Source organism: Danio rerio, chromosome 20 (genome assembly GCF_052040795.2).
Source record: "Danio rerio strain M-AB ecotype USA chromosome 20, GRCz13ab, whole genome shotgun sequence".
NCBI lineage: Eukaryota > Metazoa > Chordata > Actinopteri > Cypriniformes > Danionidae > Danio > Danio rerio.
Window position 1 is genome coordinate 28,109,855 of NC_141040.1, and position 23,296 is coordinate 28,133,150.

Sequence of the window (23,296 nt, forward strand, 5' to 3'; positions counted from 1 at the left end):
GCTAAACTGCATGAAATGCCATCAATCTACAGAGATATCTCCCAGTATTTCTCAGTTGCAATCAGAAGATCACAATATTACAAACATACAAAAGAGAGAGATCAACTTAGAAAGTGATTTACCTGTTTAATAATGATTTGATCAGTTGTAATTTGAAATTACGCTGGTTTTATCTTAGGGCATATTATGCACCTCTGTCTCCGACTTGTGGATGAATATTGTCAACTGTCTTTGCTCAAACAGGCTAATGGCTGCTGAAGAGCTGTCTCTCAGAAATTATAAATATTTAAAAATAGGCACTATCCTTATGAATAAACTGCATGGTTGCAATCTAAACTACATTCTCGACTAAAAAAGCCTCAAAAGTACATTATGTCGCCCCCCAAAAAGCAGCAATATTTGATTGGCTCTTAGATCAATATCGAGTAAAAATATCCAGAGCTTATCATCATTATTGAAATAAATTTTATTGCGATATGATATTGTTTATTGGCCCAGCCATTAATATAAATACATCTCTATTGGCCCCTTTTGACTAGTAAAATTATAATTTAGCCTATATTTCATCCACAACACAACTCAGGAGCAAACTAGATTATTCTGGTAGCTAAAATAAACCTCTCTACCTCTTCAAAATGGAAAATATTGTTAACAAGACATCTACTAAAGCTGCATTAATATTCACGACCATTTACAAGTATGGTAAAAACAAGCTTTTTTGAACTTACATGAGCCACATACCTACAATGTAGATATTAGAGAAGAATTGAACATATTGAAACAATGCACTCTATGGCACCTTTAATTCATCTTGACAGTGAAAAAAAACTCCGGCAGGAGTGGGATTGAAAAAAAACATTCCCACACAGACCTCTACTACACATTAGGACACTGAAGATCAAATGAAAATATCCTCATCATACAATGCCTCTACTGGTTTTAATATATATATACATTTACATATATTTTTCAGATATAATAGCTTGTATCATTATGTTTGGTGAATTGGTTCACTCATATTTCGCACTTCCAAACATCTGTTAAGGAAAGTGATGCTCAATGGTTTTCATGTTGCACTTTTCAGGGACTACTGGACTACTGGACAAGGGAGCCGATTGAGATGCATCATCCACATTCATTGGAATACAAAATAAGTAGCAAAAAAAATCTAATCAATCTTTCATGTTTGGAAGCAAAGCGGCCCCCTGATGGTTTGGGTGTCCCATGCGTATAGGGAGAATCAGCTCTGGCTAAATTCTTTTGCGCAGAATGAGACTATCCTCTACCCACTCTTCAGGGAACTGCCTCATAAATGTATTAAAAAAAGTCATGTTCGGCTTGTGATATAGATATCATTTCAGAAAGGCTCTCACAGCGGGATTCTGCAGTCGGCTGAAGAATACTTCACCTGAAGCTGCTTTTGTGGAGAGAAGCAATCTCACCGCCGTCCTCCGGCCTGTGCCATCATAGGTGTCATTGATTCCCTGAGCTTGATCCTGTTGAATAGACAGATGTGGAATGTAGATGGAGGGAGTTGAGAGGGGTCTTCGATGCCCTTCAGCTTCCCATTCACTTCTCAATTCAGATTCCTATGGACGGCGGTGAGTTTAAAGCAGTTGCCAATGGATGGATTTCGTGGTTCTTGTTTTTGAGCACTCACTTTGCCTTTCATTCGCTCTTTCTCTCACGCCCCTGTGTTTCATCATCTTTTCTTCCTCTCATTTTCTTTGTGCACTGTCCGTTTCACCTTCTCCATCCTGTGCTTGTGTTTTTACATTGTACTTTTCTTTTCCTGTCTTTATTTTGTTCTTTAAAGAGATAGTTCAACTTAGTTGAAATTTCACTCACCATTTATTCATCCTTAAGTCATTCAAAATCTAAAATTAGACATTAAGATGTTTCTTTTCATGTAGGGAAGGGAACTTTCAAGCTTGATAAAAAATAAGAGCAAGCTTGTTTTGCAAAATGGTCCATATACTGTAACTCATTCTTAGTTGCTGAAGTTAGAATAGGTTTGTGTGAGAAATAGAGCAGCATTGAAGTCATTATTTACTGAAAACTGCACTGCTGTTAACCACTGTGACTGAATCACTGAGTCACTAAGCTGTGAAACAGTCAAGTGCATGAATAAATCTTTTAAAAAGTTTAGAAAGTTTTCTGTGAATAATAACATAAACAGCAAATGTTTTTCACATAAACCTATTGATTTCTGAAAATAAAATGTAGGTATATACCTTTAAGTAACAGAAGAGTAAGCAAGCTTTGGGACACTATTTCTTCATTAACAGATCGTTATGTTGCTTAGTTACATCCACTGTCAATCAACTCAACACTGTCATGACGGTTAGTGACCACCGGAGGGCGCTGTAGTTCACAGACTCTGAGAATTGACTACAGCGCCCAAAAGACTACAAGTTCATACATACCACGCGCATTACACCCGGTCCACGTACACTGATTGGCTCATAGATGTTCCTGTTTCCTGTTAATTTCCTGGACTATTTATACAACCATTTCACCTCTGTTTGTCACTGCGTCGTTTGTCTATCTTGTCTCCGTATTCCTGTATGTTTAGAGTTTCTGATTCCTGAGCCCTGTCTCTGTTTTGTGTTTCTTGTTTTATTTGTTTATTTGTACTTTGCACTTTGGACACCTTGTTTTTCTGTTTGATGCACATTGTAAATAAAACTGCACTTGGATCGGCACCTTTTTGTTCCCGTTTGATCTTGCTAACGTGACAGAACGACGCAGTCACATTATGGATCCAGCAGACAATAGCATCATGCTTTTAAAACAAGGTAACCGCTCAATAGAGCGTTATATCAAGAAGTTTTTGGAGCTAGCCCCGAAGAGCTCTCACAGTAATCTTTTGCTGATGATGTTTTTCCTGGGAGGACTTTTGGAACCAGTTCGTTCCCTCATGCCACCATACGAGGATGACTGGAACCTTTATCGTTTTATTGAGGCGGCCTTATTAATCTCCGGCTCCCCTCTCTCTGTTGCCCTGAAGGAGGAGAACCCTCAGGAGGGAGGTCTGAGTGTAGGGCAACAGAGAGGGATATTTTCGGGGCCGGCTGATGTATTTATGGGAAGGAGAAGAGAGGCTGGGTTGGAGTTGCGTCCTTATCCGCGAGTCCGTAGACCACCTTTCTCTGAGCCTCTGGAGAGTCTGCTAGAACTGTGTGGAACCCCAGTGTCTGCTCCAGTCCCACAATGCCCGCCAGTGTCGGCTCCAGCTCCAGAGCAAGCTCCCTCTCCTGATGACAACACTCTCCCTTCTCAAACCACCAGAGGAAGGAGGCACAGGAGGAGGACTGCCCATGTCCCAGCAAGTCCACCAGTGTCGGCTCCAGCCCCAGAGCGCCCGCCAGTGTCGGCTCCCGCCCCAGAGCGCCCGCCAGTGTCGGCTCCCGCCCCAGAGCGCCCGCCAGTGTCGGCTCCAGCCCCAGAGCGCCCGCCAGTGTCGGCTCCAGCCCCAGAGCGCCCGCCAGTGTCGGCTCCAGCCCCAGAGCGCCCGCCAGTGTCGGCTCCAGCCCCAGAGCGCCCGCCAGTGTCGGCTCCAGCCCCAGAGCGCCCGCCAGTGTCGGCTCCAGCCCCAGAGCGCCCGCCAGTGTCAGCTCCAGCCAGTTTGATCTTGCTAACGTGACAAACACATCCTGAACCTTTTGTTCATATTTGATTACCTACCTTATTGGAGAAGCAGCAGCAGGATAATCTGCCATTCACAAGTCTTTCATGTAGAGAAATCCGAAGTTAATGTCCAAACATATCTTGATATATAACAACTTTACTTAAGCATCTCTACTTGACGGTTGGTCTAGTGCATCTGCCATGTTTGAATTTTTGTTTACACTTCTACCCGAGTTTGTAGTTCTTATCAAATTCGCGTGCATTTAGAGTATGAATGCTTCTACACTTCAAAATTTTACCAGAAATAGAAAACCATCCAGGAAACTTTGGCATAAGGTGCATCCCAAAATGCATACTTATTCACTATTTTACGTCATTTTGTACACTGTAAAACCCAACAGTCAACTTTATCAAATGAAATGAGTGTAGTTAATTCAAAATTGACTGAAAGTTAATTCTTCTAATATTTGAAAAAAAAAATGAACTCAGTGTTGAAGGTAATGAGTTAATTAAACACCTCATTACTTTAACTTAAATGGAGTAAGTTCACTGTACTCATATAGATTAGTTTTTTTAAACTCAAATGGTTTGTTGCAATTTGTTTCCTCAAACGGAGTGAGTTGCCTTAACTTATTGGGTTTTACAGTACTCACTTGGTTTAAGTTCTCTTCATTTATTAGGCTTTATTGTGCACAAAATGTTTCATTTACTCATATGGATTAAGTTCATAGTACTCATTAGGGTTAGTTTTTGAACTTAAATGGTTTGTTGCAATGGGTTTCCTCAGACAGTTTGAGTTACCTTAACTTGTGGGGTTTTACAGTGTAGTATAAATAGTGTAAGTAGTGCATTCACACTAAAAACTCTAAAAAGAATAAGTGCATTTTAAATATGTGGATGATGCACTAATTCAACCGTTAAAATAAAGTGTGGATTGTTGGACACTTCAAGCACTCAATGGCCGCTGCTTTGATCATGTAGTGGAAGGCTCGAAACTTTCGAGCACTGATGCTGGATTACTTTTTTTATTCTGGATTGAGAAAGCAGTATTCTCCTTTGAGAGTAATTATTGTGCCTCCCGATGGTAAATACGGTTATATCCATGGCAGGTATTATTTGGTAGTATGGTCATTTATTTAGCTAATTTCAAAAATCAAACATCATCTGGAAAACAGTTTGAATTTCCGCTAAGTATATAAAAAGTTAGTGTTCCATTTGGGACGACACTGCATACATTAAAAAAATGCAAAGTTCCACACAATTTATTCATGTTGTCCCAACACAAATTGATTAAGTTAACATAATACTTTTAACAAATTTATTTGGATTGAACATAAAAAAAGGTTTCCTCAATAAAACCTCAATATTTGTGCTGTTTCATCTCATTTTAATTAAGTAGTTTGAACAAATAGAAAAAATATTTTTTTAGTGTACATTTACTTTACTGTTGAGTGTGTAAGTGCATAAGTACATAGTGCATACGTGTATTGTGTGCCAATTGGGACGCAGCTTTACTCTTTTCAACATACCATGGTATGGTACAAACTAGTTCTATTTTTCAAATAGTATTTAGAATAAAAAGTATGCGAATTGGGGCGCAGCATATGCGTCTTTTATGAAAGTAATCCAAACTTGCAGTGTTGTTTAATAATTGTGTGTGTTTGTTTGTTTGTTTTTACAGTGAATATTGCAATTGTCATTTCTATTATTTTGTTTACGATAAAAATATAGTAGTAATAGTAATCACAATAACAACAACAGCAAAAAAAGTTAGTCCTGTCATTACTATCATTATCATTAATAAAAAAAAAACTGCCTAATGTACACATAAAACTTAAATACACACATTCTTACCAAATGATGCAGAAAAGCAAACCAAAAAACATATTTTTATATTATTACTTTTTTGCTTAATTCATAATGATCATTCTCATTGTTTATTCATTTGCCTTTAGCTTAGTCCCTTACTAAGGGGTCGCCACAGCGGAATGAACTGACAACTATTTCAGCATATGTTTTACGCAGTAGAGAAAATTCTCCTAAACAGTTTTTAGTGGTAGTGTTATACATATTTATTCCAATGTCTATCTTTTTCTGTGTTCTATTGAACAATGGGGTAAATGAGCACAAGTAAATGATAACAGAATATTCATTTATGTGTGAACTACTAATTACGTGTATGCTATCTCTTTAAATACATCTCCTCTGGCCTTCACCCAGTTCTTTCAGCTGGACTCCAGCATGTCATGGCGCAGTTGCATATGCTGTCTGTGCCATATGAACTGGTTTAAATAGGTTCTGACAGGTCGACCGCATTGTTCCCGTGACTGTGGTGTATCTGAAAGCCAGCGGTATCAGTGTGGTCCGAATCTGGCCATCTGCTGCCAGCTCCATGAGCCGTATGAAAAATACCGCCTTGATGAACTAACAATATACCACACTAACATCATAAGAAAGAAGCATTTCCTTCCAGTCTCCATCTGCTTGTGTGTGTGTACGTGTGTGCATTTATCATTCAGATTCTCATTAGCACTAAATTAACGTTAATTTCCTTATCGCTATGATTTAAATTGAATTTCATAATAGATCCGACAGCAAGTAAATGAACAATGTGATGCAATCAAATTATGCTGCTGTTTCGCTTCCCGTAGTTACCGTGTCCAAGGCCAACGCTTCCTCCTCCAATCAAAAGATCAGGCACGCTTATTTCCAATGGAAGCAGGAGGGAAAGGAATTCAATTGGCTGTCAGCAGGAGGCTGTTGCAGTCTATTTTGGTGAGTAGTTTGGGACAAATCATTGTTCTCTTTTGATGAGAGATATTATGGCGTACCGCGGGAAGTTTTTGTCATGGGGCAAATTAATAACACATTTCCGACTGACCTTGACTAGCGGCTCACATTTTGAAACAGGATTAGGCAAGGCCCTGCTGAGGTGATTGTTTGAAAAATCCAGACCACAGTTCTCTGAAAAATAATTAAGGTGAAATCTTAATACAAGTAGAGCAAGCGAATGATTAACAAACATGGGCTCTAATAGTATGAACCACTTAGTTGTTAATCATATAAAAGACAATCGAGAAGGCAAGTTTTCTTTACTATTACCTTAAATTAACAAAATTATGGAAATTGGCAAATTGTAAATTGATTTTTTTAAATATTGACATATTGGTAACACTTTAAAATAATGGTTCATTAAAGGTGCAGTAGGAAGCATTTTTTGTTGTGCTGGTTGAAAGTCTATTCACAGTCTAATAGTAATGATTACAGTAAATGATCTAAATGTATTTATATGTATTTTTATATTTTGGGTACGGCATAAAACAAAAAAATGTTCATCCAATTAAATAGAGTCGGTCTGACATCTCTCATAATTCCGATAAGTAACCCAATCTGTCTGTCAGCAAATGCAGATTTGAACAACTGTGTAGCTGTTTGTATGCAGCTTTGCCGACCGTCGTGCGTTCACGAGAGAGAGCACGCGTGAGCGATTGGTAAAAACCTGCTGAATCAAAACTTTTTAAAAGCCTGAATCAATATTGGAGTTATCTTTGCATGCTGGAGAAAGGATGACACCATGTCTGAAGGATTTCTCCTAAACAGGTAATGTTCTGTTTTTAAACTGTTTTAGCTTCACGCAAAGCTGATGTAACGTTAGATGTTGTTACAAATGGGTTATATCTTCACAGAAGTGTTGTTCAGCTACTAAAATCTTTCCATGAAAGATTGATAAGACTATTTTCAGTTTCATAAGGGACCTTTTACAGCATCGATGATTTAGATTATAATTAGTTTAACAACAAAACACAAGTAAATACTGCTATTCCGCCTAGTCTCTCCCTATATTGTTTACCATGCAACTCTAAATATTTGCTCTGAAATAGCATGACAGTTTGGCTTGCACGCTGCCGGACAAACACTAGTTGCTTTTAACACATGAGAGAGGGTTCTTTTGCTGCGTTCGTGTTTCAGGAGGCGTGGCTCTAGACGGCAGGGGAGGGACTGTGATTCAGAGATTTATGCTAAGCTGTTAGCAATGTGGAAGATGACCTCTGCACCTTTAATGTATTTACTTACATTAACTTTAAATAATCTTGTATTAACATATCAACATGTATTAGTTTAACATTTACTAATGCATTACTCAACTTGGAACTTGTATATGTTAACATAAACTAACATTAATATTATTTTATTTAAATAACGTTAACTATTGTCACTGGTATAAAGTAACAAATTACAAATACTAAAATTACTGAAACTGTCATTTTTTTCTGGAAATGTAGTTTACTAAGTAGTTTTAAAAATGTGCACAGTTACTTTCTCTTGAGTACAAATTTATTGCTGTATCTGTACTTTTACGCCAATATTTTTCTTCAACCTGCAGTCACTACTTTATTATTAATCATCTATGGGAATTGGCTAAAGTAGAAAAAATCAATCCAGTGATTCCTGTCCAATCAAATCACACAAAAAAAGTAAATCGCATCATACTGAACAACCCAACACATGAGGACGCTTCATAAATGCAGCAAACTATTTGGAAAGGGGGTTGAGGTGGTTCTTCATGTGAACACAGCTACTGTGCTCGTGCATCCAAGTTAATCATGAACAACTGCACACATATATGCACAATCCTTAAATGCTCTGCTGAGTTGGACTCTATAATACCTGTTTTATAACTTTAAACTATCAACAACCACCAATGAGCTATATTCTATCGTTCTTACCGCTCCGTGGTTGATTTTGGCATAGTCCATTTCACGTGAGATGGCGGGGGTGAGTGGAAGAAACCAAGTTGTGGAGGGAATATTTTCTACATAAATAATTTATGATTTCTTATGTGGCCTGGTAACGTTACCAATTGTTCGGTGGTTGGGGACCACTGCTTTAGACTATCTAAAAATATATGTAGCTTAAAGGGGCTAATAATTTTGCCATTAAAATGGTTAAAAAAAATTAAAATAAAACTGCTTTTATTCTAGCCAAAATAAAACAAATTAGACTTTCTCCAAAAGAAAAAAACATTATCTGACGTACTGTGAAAATTTCCTTGCTCTGTTCAACACCATTTGGAAAACATTTAAAAAAGAAAAAAAAATCATTAATTCTGACTTCGACTGGATATGTGTTTCTGTATGTATTATATCATCTTTGCTTCAAATTACAAAAAAAAAGGTTAATCACTAGTGCGAGGCATTTCTAATGCAGCGTCTATGAAACAGGACAGTAAATTTGACCTTATTCTCTTCTCTAACTGCCATTATTAGTCTTACACAAATGTTTTTCTTTTTTTGAAAGTCTTTAAAACATCATTTTTTATATTAATTACTTTTTAATTTTTTTCTTGTTATTTAATTCAACCGCTAAATGTAAAAAAATGGAATATAATGCTTTCATGTAATCATAATAGTTTGTCAGTTCCCCAGTACCCTTGAAACCTTTAAACGTTCATTATGAAATTAAAGCAAATTGTTCTTGTGAAACTGAACACAATTACCCAGGAAAGTATTTCACAGCTTGACTTCAGACTAGCTTTAGTTTCAGGCAACATGTGAATTACACACACACTAAAAAAACAAAGGCAAAATCCAGTAAAGTCCTGGTCTATACTAACATAAAACAGAGTTCATTGATTCAAAGCCAACACGCCTGTTAGACAAGCTCACAATGGATGGATGACAACTGATGGTTGACGCTGCTCTTTTCGCTTCAAAGAGAAACTTAAAAATGCAAATGTCAAATATGCTCACTAACTTTTCTAAATTAGGCAAAGCAAAAGTTCGATAACTAATATTTTTTGTGATTTTCATCAGAGTTCCTATGACTACATAAAAGGTACATAGTTATGGAGCTAATAATATGGCAAAACAATCTGAATTTGAATTGTGTTAGTTTTAATTAATGACAATTGTAATTTAATAAATAGAGATTATTATATGCCATACATTTTTATTGTATTTGAATTGCTTAATTTAAATATGAATTTCATAACTTTAATAGTGAATATCTGAATTTTAAGACCGTTTGAAAAAGTAAAAAAAATTTAAGATGCAGAAATTCAGAACGTCAAATTCTATATTCTAAAATTTAAAACCAGAACTTCAGATTGCAAAATTCGAATTCAGCAGAAAGTAGGTCATGGGTGTATTCAGAAGACAAAAAATCTGAAGTTTGAAAATAATTCTATAAAAAATTCAGCCTTAAAAAAAATCAGTTGTCTTAAATTTGAGATGTTCAGTATTCAAGTTATGGAATTCAAATTGAGAAATTCAAACTCAAAACTTTTAATGGCATATCAAAAATTTATTTATTAAATTACAATTGTCAATAATTAAAATTAACACAATTCAAATTCAGATTGTTTTGGCATATTATTAACTCTATATAAAGTCGAATTAACAGACTATAGATATATTAATACTAATTATGATGATACTTTTGATAATAATAAGTTATTATTATTTGGTCTTAAAGCGATTAAATAAAATTTATAAATTACACAATTTAATTATATTCTTATTATTTCTGTATTCACTGATACATTAATGATAATAATAATATTGTTGTTGTTTATTTGTGTAAACATGTAAAAATAATACATATGAGTAATAAACCTATTGTAGTAATTTTGGTATGCCATCATAAATGAATAGATTGAATAATATCTAATAATTTTTCCCAATGCATATTTTCATCTGCATTTTTCTATGACTACATAACAAAACTAATAACATTACAATAACAACAACAGCAGAAAATAGCACTATTATTGTTATTATATCATTATTATTTAAACATGTACACATAAGTCATTCAGTCATTTTCTTTTCGGCTTAGTCACTTTATTAATCCGGGGTTGCCACAGTGGAATGAACCGCCAACTTATCCAGCACATGTTTTACGCAGCGAATGCCCTTCCAGCTGCAACCCATCCCTGGGAAACATCCATACACACTCATTCACACTCATACACTACAGACAATTTAGCCTACCCAATTCACCTTTACCACATGTCTTTGGACTGTGGGGGAGAATCCAGATGAAACCCACATGAATGCACTAAGAACATGCAAACTCTACACAGAAATGCCAACTGACCCAACAGAGGCTCAAACCAGTGACCTTCTTGCTGTAAGGCGACAGCACTAAAGCACTACTGTGTCGCCCACATGCATAAATAATAAAAATATAAATTATAATTTATTCTTTACTTTTGTTAACATAAGTTCAGAAATGTGTTTACCAGTTATTGTGAGTGTATCCTTAAAGTGAACTTCTCCCTGTATCTGCCAGACACAGAAAGCTTGAGAAGTTTTGCTGATGTAAATATGTATGTACACATTTTTACCTCACATCATATTGAAATGTAAAAGCCAAAGCAGAGGAGCACTTTGACAGAAAATCACTTCAACCAAGTAGAAATGTAAACAGCAAGAGCAGGCGAATGCTTCAGCAACAGGCCCACACACACACAAACAGTGTTCAGACTGTAACAGCTTAACAAAATTGCCTTTGCAGTGGCGACTCTAGCGATATATGATGATGTCCCTCTACATATTTGCTTGTTGACTTGTCACTTAAAATTGCTGAGAACATAAACTTGTCACCCAACAATTTCAGACTGGTTCTAATTTAAAAAGCAGCAAGCATATTGAGAAGAACACACTCTGAAAAAAAACATGCCTTTTTAAAAGAAATAACATCAAATTACAGGAAAAGCTCATCCAAAATAGAAAAGAAAAAAATATTACTTTTTATTTACTCATCGTCAGGCAACCTCAAGTTTTTTCTTTGGTATAATGAAAATAGTAGCTGAAACTCCGATTCATAATTCAAGTAAATAGCTACTGGCATTTGACAGTTGATTTTAGATCATTTTAGACAGATCATAGATCATTTTAATGTGGTGATGTCACTGGCTTTTGAATTTTTTTTGTCAAACTATTTTGTATCGTAACTGTAATGAGAGGCAATTTAATAAAATCTTAACATTAAAAAAGCCATCATAACATTATTTAGCAATATGTGGAACCTTTTGGATTCTTGGAAGCTATGGAAAAATTAAAATGTAATAGAGGAACTATGTTAGGACCATAATTATTGTGTACATCCCTTAAAATGGTCTATAAAAAGGTCTTATGAAGCTTATGTGGAAAAAAAGAACATTATTTACAAGATTATTACCTTTAATCTAAAGCTTTGGGGGCGTCATGGTGGCGCAGTGAGTAGTACATCGCCTCATAGCATTTCTGTGTGGAGTTTGCATGTTTCTCCATGTTCATATGGGTTTCCTGTGGGTGCTTTGGTTTTCCCCACAAGTACAAAGACATGCACTACAGTAGGTGAATTGGGTAAGCTAGTGTATGTGTGTGAATGAGTGTGTATGGGTGTTTCCCACTGATGGGTTGCAGCTGGAAGGGCATCCGCCGCTTAAATTAATAATGATTGATAAAGATTTGTAAAGGGACTAAGTCAAAAAAGATAATGAATGAATGAATGAATGAATGAATGAATGAATGAATGAATAAAGCCTTGGGAGTAAAAAAGCCGTAAAAAGTATAAATTTTGTTTTGCCTGTATGCAATGTTTTTTTTTAAGTTACAATTTATTTCAGCTTAAGAAAAGTTGCCTGTAGAGGCATTGTTACTACAAGAATGCTCCTCGTAAAATGACATCTCAGACAGCATAATGATTTAATTATATACAACAGAATAGATAAGATCCTTGATGATAATGAATGGGACATTTGTTTAGTAATTATTAACTATTAAATGCCACAAAAGGTGGAAAACATTGGTCAAAAACATTACAGAAAATTTCACTAGAGCGATGCCTTCCTTACTTTGGAATGCTGACACTAAGCACTACATTTTCAGCTTAAAATATATGCAAATATTAATAACATGTTGATGGAAAAAGGTACAAATGCTTTTAAAAATAGGTGGTCCTTGTACAGATGGTACCACAAAAAAACTTTAACATCTTTTTCATTCCACAAATCATTTTTACAGTGGGTTCTTTATCATCATTAAAATGTTCTTTACACTATGCTTCTTAAAAAAATGTTCCCTAAAATGTTCTTTGGAAGCGAACTTTGGAAACATTTTTTAAATAGTCTACTTCTTAATTTTACCTGAGTAAATCAAGAGCAAATGTTCATTTTGGGGTGATCTCTCTCTTTAATCAACTATCACAAAGCCTCCAACATACTGTTTCACCCATAATCCACATCAAGCTGCTGAAAACTACAGTGGCACATACGTTATTGCTTAATAATACTGTGAGAAAACACAGGAACGCAGATTAGATTTACCCTGTCTGGCTGCAGTAGATCGGCACGTACAGCACGAGCAGCACAATAAGATCAAGTCAGTCAAAATGAACATCAGCTGCAGCAGTAGCACCGCAGATAACCCTACCAGAGCCAAACAAAGAGACCCGCGGTTCGGCTATCAGCATACAGGGGGCGCAATATGCCCAAACTGCACGCGCCAGGTGACAGCAAAAAGCACAATACAAGTGTCTAACCTGCCCAGTCACCTGCCACCCGGGGCTATTTATCTAGATTCACCCCTCCGAGGGGGTCACAGCTTGGGGTATTACACGGGAAGCTGTAAATGAAAGGTGTGCGGGCACAAAACCAGACCTCGTCCCATTAAGTCATTTACAGGGCTGACAAAATGGAGCAGACGAGCATGAGCTAATGACGTTTCTGCCATCTCTAAAGGCTGCCGGTGTGTGTGATTGTAAGTGTTCGTTTGCCGGCTGAATGCGGAGGCTAGAGATAAATTATGTAAAAAGAGTAAAAACATGTATGAATGACAAAAAGTCGGCCCTTTGCTCGTCAAACCCGCCTTCAACAATTTGACAATTTGCATAAAGCCCTCTAATATCTGACCCAAAAGAGCTGTGGCGGCTCCGCTTGAGCGGTAATGCCGTCTGCGTCCACGCCGTTGATTGACGGAGCAGAGAGAGAGTCCGCTGGCGGCGGTCAGCGCGCTTGGCCCTTTTTTTCACAGGTAATTTGCTTCACATTTCCATATTTGGATTACTGCTGCGGGGCTGTGCTGGTGGCCTTTTGCAGGTTTTTCGTTTGAAATATTGCCATCCCCGTTTTCCTCGGCGGGAGGCTTCCCACAGTGCTCCACTCTGCGCTCCTCGATTACTTATAATTATCAGAGATTTCAGATCTCTCCCCGCAGTCAGACAGTTCCAAAATTAATCCTACAGCATGACAACCAATGCGCATTTGCTCACTGTAAAAAATAAACAAATAAGTAGATCTTAATTTCGTGTGAGGTATAGCATAAAGATGTGTGAATAATAACAATAAAATAAATATTAATAATATAATAAAATGTCAGCATACTTTATTATTATTATTTTCATCATCACTGTTGTTGTTGTTCATTGTTCATTAAATATATATATATATATATATATATATATATATATATATATATATATATATATATATATTGTAAATGTATTATTATTTGTTTATATTTTGCAAATATTATTAATAATTTATATATATATATATGTTTTATTTTATAATATATAATATGTATAAACTATTATGTTATATTATTTTATTGTAGTTTATGTTTAATTTAATTTTGGTTTATTTTCAGTCAGTGATTATATTAAATTTCAATACAATTTCAAGGAGATATTTCTAATGTTCATTAAAAGTTTTCCATATTTAGATTTAGGTTCAGTTTTAGTTTAAAACTGTTTTGATGGAAATATGTTTATTTTTTATTATATTTTATTTTAGTTCTAAAAAAAGACAACAATAATAAAAAACAAATATCGAACCAATATCTTCAAAAACCTTTATGTGTTGTACAAAGAAGGGTACAAATTGTCCTTTTCATGTTTGCAGTTACGATACATATTGACACTTTAAAGTGTTTATTAGTACTTGAAATGTAAACCTTTATTTGTACTTACTACTAAAGTTTGAAACTGTACCACCCTGTACCTCAATTTCTGTGTCAAAGATAAAAACCCACATATATAGAAACACACACACACGCACGCACGCACACACACACACACACACTTTTTTTTTTTTTCTAGTTTTGACAGCTTGTAAATATTGAAATTAAACCATTACATTTAGACTTTCTTAAAAAGCACATTGTATAGAACAGGCTTAAGTCCATATGAATGCCATGAACTATCAAGCCTCTGTACTCAACTGAACAGACTTGTATTTTTTACATCGAGTGGCTTGAAGTGACAGTAAGATTAAATGATTGAAGGAACAGACTGATATAGTAGCTCCAATGATGTAATACTGTGAATGGCTTCACCCTCCTGCTTCTGTCTCATCAGCCATCAGCAGAAAAAATACAGCCATTCCATACAGAAAAAATTAAAGGTCTAGACTGGAATGACAGAGACTGAGGAGAACTTACAGCCAGAAAAGACAGAACAGTAATAGAATAGGTTATCAAAAACATGGCCTATATATCTACAATCCCATTCTCTCAAATGCAATCACTTTTGTTTGGACCTAATCATGAAGAAGCAGATAAGTCTGATGGTGGGAAAGCAAAAACCTACAAAACTTATTTTCGGCAAGGATGGAAGTGGAATAAAGACTCAGCAAACAGATATCTTTCTTCAGGGCTAGTCTGAAATCTTTTTAAAATCATTTTGCAAGTTGCAGTATCCAGAAAAGAACAGTTTACCCCAGAAATGAACCCCTTGTTATCATTTATGCACCTGCAAGTTGTTCCTGTCACATTTTGTCTTTTGTTTAACAGTTTGCCTTTTACAATGACAGTAATGGCAAACCAGCAACTGTCATGTTTCAAAAGTTCTGAAACATGTTAAGAAAAACATTTTTAAAAATCCATACAAAAAAAAAAAAAAAACAATTCACAACGATTCAGAAAAAAAATATAAAAACAGCAAAACCTTAGCTCTCTAATATAGCCATAAAAAAGATTTTATAATTTATTTAGCTATATTATTTTTAATAAATGACATTTTAAATTAGAAAGAGAACAGATATCTAGAAAGTTCTCTAATATCCATTTAGACCAGGGGTGCCCAAACTTTCTTTTATGAAGGTCCAAAAACCAAACTTGATTGAGGGTGGTGGGCCGAAGGTAAATATAGCCTACCTATAATGAGAAAAAGACACTGACAATGAAGTGCGGATCCAAACGCAAGGTTTATTATGCAGAGAATGGTCAGGCAAACAACAGTCAACACAGTAGCAAGCAAATGTATACGGCCAATGCGGAGTCGTGGTCATTAAACAGGTGGATGGTCAAAAGGCAGGCAGCAAGCAACATAAACAAACAAAACAGAGCAAGGTACAAACACAGAAGGCAAGGAAACCGTGTTGTAATGTTCACAAGCAGTATAAGAAGACTCAGCAAAGTCTGTATGTTTATGTGCTGTATAAATATTCCAACAAATCAGTCTGTGAGCAGCTGTGCAAGTTAGCAATCAGCCAGGATTAGGATCCTGTGTGTGTATGTGCAGTGCATGACTGGAACATGTAGTCCATATAATGGCGGATTTTTAGTTCTATGCGATACTGTGCGTTTACCAGTGATCTGCACAGGCTGGATCGCTGGTGATCGTGACAATACCAAACTATATCAAAAACAATTCATTTTAAAACAGAGTGGAGATCAGTGGAGCACTTGTTTTTGCCTTGATTTGCTCGCCAATGCTTTTTGTATTGGCTTCTGTTCATCAAATGACGATTTACATTTACAAAAATCTAAATCATTTATAGATAGATTTAATTGAAACATTTCATTTAAGTTTTCTTTTTTTTCATAGATAAGCAACAAACAAACAAACAAACAAACAAACAAACAAACTTTGTTTCTGTATGTTAAATTTGAAATGACAATCTCTGTTAAAGGCACTTGCCCCAACCCTCCCCATCACTCTCTTCTCTGATGCAATGGTGGGCCAAATAAGAGGTTACCATGGGCGAACTTTGATTCGCGGGCCCAAGTTTGGACATTTCTGATCTATACAGTACATTAAGAAGATATATTACATGAAATATCATGCTAATCAAATTTAAAGTGTGAATGTAATGTATTTATGCATGTGTACAGTTTTTATTTAATTTTATTGATATACAGTGTAAGTAGTGTAAGATTAAATAACAACAAATATTATTTTAGGAATAAAATTAACATAGAATGTAAATTGAATTGAATCAGTATATATAATACAATGGCAAAAAAGCTATTCTTTAATTTTCCTTCGTTTTAGTCCCTTAGGAGTCACCACAGTGGAATGTACTGCCAACTATTCCAGCATATGTTTTACGGAGTAGATGTAACCCAGTACTGGGAAACATCCATCAAATCTTGCCTTCACACATGCACTCATACACTATGACAATTGAATTAATCCAATTCACCTACACCGCATATCTTTAGACTGTGGGGCAAACCAGAGCACCCAGAGAGCACGGGGATAACATACAAACTCCACACAGAAATGCCAACTGACTCAGCCAGCAACCTTCTTGCTGTGCCTTGTGCTGCCAAAAATTAAAATAAATAATAATAAAATAATAAAAAATAATAATCACACTCTGTCAAAGAAATATTTTTAAAGGCTTTGCTTTTACCTGTGCAAACATTATATCTACTGTTTTTGCCTTCTTCGGTAGTGTGTTTTTTCAGATAAATTGCTAAAGAAGAAAAAAAGCAGCAATAAAATTTTGCTATGAATCTTCCACAGAAGAAAGATCATTCAGATCTGCCACACAATCAAGATGAATGAATAATATCAGAAATTTAATTTTATGGATGAGATATCCCTTCAATACAAATACGCTCCTGCACAACCCGCCTGTCAATCTGCAATTGTGTTTTTGCATCCACTTTCCTCTCAAAATGCTGTTCTGATATTCACTACCTCCAGAACGGATAAGGAAAGGCAGAAAATGTTCGGCAGAAATAAATAGCCTCAGACCTCCTGTGAGGAAGAGAGAGCCATTAAAGTCACACGTTCGTTTCCGAAAGCAAAAAAAAGTAACAGGAATTGAGACTCTTTCAGATGATGCACCAGACGAGGTGTATACGAGTGGAGCTTTTGTACAGAACCTGCGTGCGATTATTGGCTGTGGGAGGAAATATGATTAAGTGCACTCAGGGTTCAGAGGCAATAAGCGCCCACATTTGTGTTGCTTCAGGAATACGGGCTCGCAGGAGCTCTGAAGGCTATGTGATTTACTGTGTGAAAGGTCAAGTTCAGACTGAAGAGAAGGAATATATTATACAAGTAATGTAACCTTATTAAGTATGAGTAATGAGCATACACACACCTACTGACATTCATTCTTTTAAAGGGGCACGGCTATACAGATTGCAGAACCATTACAAGTTAAATGCACAATTTAGGAAGACTTCAGTTCTGTAATTATCTACATTGTGTGTGATTATTTTATACTTTGTGCTCATTTATAATGATACAAGCACGACTAAGATCTATTTATAAATCTATTAAATTGTCACAGGGGAATGGTTAAGCTAAGCCCATTACTTTATATACTTTGGCTATTATCATAGAAAAAAAGATGGATGTCACAGATTTTTAATTTATGCCACTATATAAAAGTGAAGGAAAAATATCACAGAAAGATTGTCGCCTTCTTGCAGTGATGATGTCATTTGGACCCAGAGTCTGCAAGTTTAGAAGCAATTTGAAGATTCTACTTCCCCCTGCTCCATCCAAATAGTGTCCTGTTTATGTGCTTATAATTAAACTCCACGGATGAACTCTGTCAAATTATTCAAATGTTTTCCTTTCTCTCTGATTCACTGAATGGCATAAAGAAAGTGATACAGTGCATTTATTACATTTTTTTTTTGTTGCAAAAAAAAAAAAAGCCATCCACGAAAATGTGTGTAGAATTTTTGTTTAAGCAGAGACCTGAAAAAAAAAAACATAAAAAGGCCATGAAAATATGGCAAACATAAGCCCCTTTCACACATACTTTTTTCAGAAAATCACTGTCTATTTTCCAGAAAGGTCTGTATGTGTAAACAGGCCCTTTTTGAAAATACCGGTAAATTCGTTTCTGCAATTTTCCGGAAAGAGAAGTTGTAACATTACCGGTAATTTGCCGGAATGCTGTGCTGTATGATCGCAGAAGGGAAATTGCCAGGAAGAGTGCGTTTATGCTTACAACACGCTGACGTGAGACATCTACTCCAGCCTATCAGAACATTCAGACGCATTCACATCCACGCTGTTTATGAAAATAAATATTGAATATTTTTCCAGACACATTTAGCTGCTAGATGTTAGTCAGATAAAGTTTCTATGTTCCTTCTTAATGCCAACTGTGTAAAAAATTAGCGATAAAATGCAATTTCGATTAACTGTTGTTTGTTTATCTTCAAGGTCGCAATACTTATCCATCCACGGAGTTTGTAATGTAGTCAAATGTTTACAAATACAAGTCCATCTGTTTAGAGGTCATATCTGGTTAATTATATCAGAATTTACAAGTATTTTGGAATAGGGGTGAAAGGTCTTTTCTTAAAAAATTGCCTGTGTGAACAGTGCTTTTTATAATTTACCGTTAAAGTCAATCCAGAAATTTTCTAGATAGTTACTCGTAATACTGTGTAAAAGGGGCTATAGTCATGCTTCTTTGCAAATAATTAGAGATGAAAGTTGTATGGAAACAGGAGTGAAGATATATTCACATTTTGGTATGCACATAAATGCTGACAGTGTCAAAACTAAACTGTGTTTTTGTTGCTTAACAGTCCAAAAGCAACTTTAGTTTTTCAAAGTACATTTTCCATTCATCATTTTCTTTTTGGCTTAGTCCCTTTATACCAACTCATTTTTACCATTCATAACTTTTGAAGAGGAAAAAAATCACAGAAATTAGAAAAATAGAATTAGATGAATCTTTCTTATGTACACACAGGTATATTAATTTGTGCTGGGCCGGTTGATGACTAATGGATTATTTGCTAATTGATGTTACATATTTTATGTTTGACAATATTTGTCACTTGTCCGGATTTGGTATGCTCTGTATTGTTCAGTCTGTGTTTTATTTATTTATTTATTTTTTATGATTTGACAGGAATGCTTTTTTGTTTTGGTATTTAACTGGAATATGTGATCCCACAGTATAAATACCTGCCGGCAGCTCTCTCTCTCTCATGTCTGTGCCTCCTCAGAAACTCACTCAGTGCAGTTGTATTTCAGGTAGTTTAAGCAGTTTGTGTGTTACTATGGTTTCGGCCCACCTCAGTGTACTCTGTCCCATTTCGATTTAACTTTGTTCATTTCTTCAGAGTTAACAACATCTCGTTTAAAGTAAATGTTCATAACTGGCATACTTCAAGCTATATAAGTTTAAAGATTCAAGTGCAAGGCACGGCAGAAACTCACTACTCATGCTAGTGCACATTTGTCTTTCAGCTCACACAGCTTTGTGTGTAATGCATGTAAAATAATGTCAGAATTTTTTTTTAATAACAGCAGCCAAAATGAATGCCCTGTTGTTATTACCATTAATCAACAACAAAAGACTTAATTAAAACTCAAAGACTGAAATTCAAATACCTTCAGATTGAGAATATATATATATATATATATATATATATGTTTTTTAAAATACTGTATATTATAAGGCTATGCATTTGATGTATGGTATATCAAAAGGGTTATTAATTGTTACAAGAGTTGTTAAAGCCAATTGTTAAAATGTTAAAACCAATTTAAACTGAAAACTGTGACCACAGAACTGTAACAAAAACCGAACTGACAATTTTGTGAACCATTCCAACCCTAATATCAGTTTCTGATCCTGTGGATCCAAATATGTGATCAGACTTGTGATTGTCAACTAATCATTTTATAAATGTTTTTATTAGTTTGTTGTCCTTATTTTGTCTCCTCTATTTATTTTTCCAATTGTGAAACAACAGCACTGTTCAGTTTTGATACCTTGTGGACAAACAAAGTAGTGCAAAAACTATTTAAAGCGAATGCATAATCTGCATTTAACAATTCATTCATTCATTCATTCATTCCTTCATTCATTCATTCATTCATTCATTCATTCATTCATTCATTCATTCATTTTCCTTCAATTTGTCATTGATTTATCAGGAGTTGCCACAGCAGAATGAATCACCAACTCCTCTGGCATATGTTTTATGCAGTGGATGCCCTTCCAGCCACATTACAGTACTGGGAAACACCCATGCAGTCTCACATTCCCACACACACTCATACACTAGAGGCAATTTAGTTTATCTAATTCACCTATAGTGCATATCTTTGGACTGTGTGGGAAACCAGAGTCCTTGGAGAAAACCCACACAAACATGGGTAGAACATGCAAACTCCATAAGCCAACTGGCCCAGCCAGGCCTCAAACCAGTGACCTTCTTGCTGTTAAGTCACAGTGTTAACCACTGAGCCTTCATGCTGGCTTGACAATTTACATGTTGTCGGAAATTATTGGGCTGCTCTCATAGTACTAGAGTACATAGTATTTTTTTTTTGCATAAAGTGATGGCCAATCAGAGTATATAATGTTTCAATAAACTTGTAATCAAGTCAAATGATCTCATTATATCATTGATTTGTGTAAGTCTTAAAATTAAACTGCTTGCGAAAGGCTATTGACACATTGTCTAATTATGAGGGGTTTTAGCACAGATGACAGAATTGATTCTCTCATGAATTTTGGCACTGCATTAGAAGCTTTGGCAAAACTTCAAAAACACGTTCATTCCCTGTCACACTGGACACCAGCTATGTCATATCACCCTCTTGAAATAAACAGAATATTAAAGTAAACATATCAAACGACATTGCTTTCAAATAAGTGCAATTAAAATGCTTGAAATGAATTACAAAGTGTTTGGTTGGATGACGGTTAAATCCTTACTCTATACTTTGAAGCTTTCCATGGAAAAACAGTGTGATTGATCCTTAAATTGCCCCTTAACTCACAGGACTCTCCAGACTTGTGGTTTCCTGAGACCGGTGCTCATATTATTTATTACTGCAGGTCTCGGTCTCTGATTAATTCTGAGCTAATTGCAACCTGTGCATGAGCTATTGATTTCTGAGACATAACTTTGCCCCTGGCTGCAATTTAGTAATTGTGCAAAGACAAATGTGTCCAAAACCTAATCTGAAACTCAGGAAAATTACGACCAACATTACCTAATATTTCAGAGGCCAGTAAACACAGTGACAAAAGCAGCCCTGCTTTCTCTGATACTGTACAAAAATAAAATCTAATCAAATAAATAAAAAAGGACATCAATTGATTTCACAAGCTTAAGGCTCCAGAGATGTGAAAAGATATTAAACATAAATACTGAAATTCTCACACATAGCCTGGAGAAACACTTCCAATTCAGAGAGGAATCAACTGTATATTAAAATACTTCAGTACACATGGGCTGTTACATAAAATCACCTTACATGGCATGCAAATGTGGCACCTAATGAATTAATGGAATTACACAATCTAGCTTCCAGCTCTCAAGTTAGTCCTAATAATAATATGTGACAAGAGGAATATTCACAGCCTCCTTATTAGCGATATATTGAGCTTTAATTGGATGCTGTTTTCCTCCTCAGAAATGAAGATATGAATATTGCTAATAAGACAGCAGTAAATGTTTTGCATTTGCATCTGATTTTGAATTCTGCATTTTTTTTAGCTAGCAAACAAATGAGTAATTAAATAAATGATCTGTGCTTGTTTTCGTACAATATGTGCTGCTTACCTGCACACATGGATATAATGAAGACATCAGGCAGTAGAAAAACTGTCACCGGTCACAAAGATCCCGGCAGACCTGATGGATGAATTAATAGAAAGTGCCATCTTCTTTGACCTGGACCTGGCAACCCATTCTTATTCCTATGGGACGAAGCTGGCAGTCTGCTTAGTGTCAGGAATGGAGCTGCCAGATGAACAGCAATCCTCATTCATTTTCCTGAAAATATGCCGGCATATGACAGTACAGTCCTGAAATGGAGTCATTCCCATGGAAACATCTTTCGGCGGTGTCTATCAAGCTTGACGTTTGTTTGAGTCTGATGTCATTGTTTGCTGTATGATGGAGTCTGCTACTTGCATGAGCTCACTGTAAGAGTGGATCATATCTCCATAACATTGCGACTGGGTGGAATGAAATTAGGAGCAAAAACAAGAGAAGCATTCAGTCCAAATGTACACATATAATTACATTTACTATAATGTAAACTGAAGGTTTCTTGTTATAGTTAGGAGTCAGTAAGCACCGCCACACTGACATTAAAAACATAAAATGCACAATATAATATAATATAATATAATATAATAATATAATATAATAATATAATATAATATAATATAATATAATATAATATAATATAATATAATATGGTGACACGGTGGCGCAGTGGGTAGCATGTTCGCCTCACAGCAAGAAGGTTGCTGGTTCGAGCTTCGGCTGGGTCAGTTGGCATTTCTATGTAAAGTTTGCATGTTCTCCCTGTGTTTGCGTGGACCTGGTACAGGTGAATTGGGTATGCTAAAATTGACCGTAGTGTATGAGTGTGAGTGGTTAAATGTTTCCCATTGATGGGTTGCAGCTGGAAGGGCATCCGCTGCATAAAAACATATGAT

General features: G+C 35.7%; 1 long non-coding RNA gene across 1 annotated transcript in view; it reads right to left on the minus strand.

Moving 5' to 3' along the window:
• The window catches only part of LOC147832209 (uncharacterized), a 40,970-nt gene extending 18,140 nt beyond the window's left edge, over window positions 1–22,830 (minus strand). The window contains exon 1 of the long non-coding RNA XR_015518402.1: window positions 22,410–22,830. This is a non-coding gene — a long non-coding RNA (uncharacterized LOC147832209). The remainder of the gene's footprint in view (window positions 1–22,409) is intronic.
• Window positions 22,831–23,296: the final 466 nt, after the last annotated feature.